General features: G+C 35.6%; 1 long non-coding RNA gene across 1 annotated transcript in view; it reads right to left on the minus strand.

Moving 5' to 3' along the window:
- Window positions 1-457: 457 nt before the first annotated feature.
- LOC128248847 (uncharacterized) overlaps window positions 458-1,033 on the minus strand; it is a 32,439-nt gene continuing 31,863 nt past the window's right edge. The window contains exon 3 of the long non-coding RNA XR_008264969.1: window positions 458-534. This is a non-coding gene — a long non-coding RNA (uncharacterized LOC128248847). The remainder of the gene's footprint in view (window positions 535-1,033) is intronic.

Genomic DNA, 1,033 nt, shown 5'->3' on the forward strand with positions numbered 1-1,033 from the left:
TACGTCTCTTAAGACAGCTCACGGCTGTAATAGAACTGTAAGTACCAGCATTAGTAGTACAGTTATTATCAACATGAGCGGTGATCATTTTAGCGAGATCTCACGTGGCTTACCTACCTCTTGGTTCTGATCCTCTTTCGACTAACAAGCAGCTCTAATCCACTTCAGACATAGACCTCAAAAGAGTATCACGTTCTTTTTGTTGCTTTATTTGCTCTTTAGACATATTTTCCGTTTGCTTAAATCGCAACGTTCACTTTGAATAATCTCCAACGGATGTTGCACCTCTTTCTGATTTCACACTCCTATCTTATCAAATCCAATCCTGAAGTTTTAATGTTCGTGTTCAAAACATTGGCCGTAGGATCCGTCTTCCGTAGCAAAGTATCTTCCCACATTCCTCTGTCTACCTCGGAATATTCTCTGTATAAATGTTCATACCCGTTGATGAAGATACCAGCCTGGACTACGTTTTCCCTCGTTGTATCCTCCTCTTCATGTCCTCTATGTACTGGTTCACGTTGAATCTAGAATCTTTTGTGAGAAGATCGTAGTCGTTGATCAGAGAGAGCGAGAAGTAAATCTTAGTTGAGATTCCAATTACTTATTGATAATTAAGTGTAAATGGTAAAAAAAATTAATATACATTGACGACAAACAATGTCAAAATAAATTATTTACCAAAGCAAATATAGCATTCGCAAACGCATACACACATATACCTACCTACATGCATACCTACATACATACATACATACATACATACATACATACATACATACATACATACAAATACATAGGGGCAAATCACCTGACAGTAAATGAAAACCATTTAATTCCAAGATTTATTTATGTTTAACAACTGAATGAATTTAATAAATTCATCTAAATATGAAACATCATGAACATTGTCCAAACTGAAGTCCTCCTTAAGCGACATATTTTTCCATTCGAGTCAATACAGCATTACAGATAGTATTTATGGAATTTAGATTTACTGTCGGGTAACTTTTGGCCAACCCTGTATATATAT

The sequence above is a fragment of the Octopus bimaculoides genome, chromosome 10 (genome assembly GCF_001194135.2).
Source record: "Octopus bimaculoides isolate UCB-OBI-ISO-001 chromosome 10, ASM119413v2, whole genome shotgun sequence".
NCBI classification, from domain to species: domain Eukaryota; kingdom Metazoa; phylum Mollusca; class Cephalopoda; order Octopoda; family Octopodidae; genus Octopus; species Octopus bimaculoides.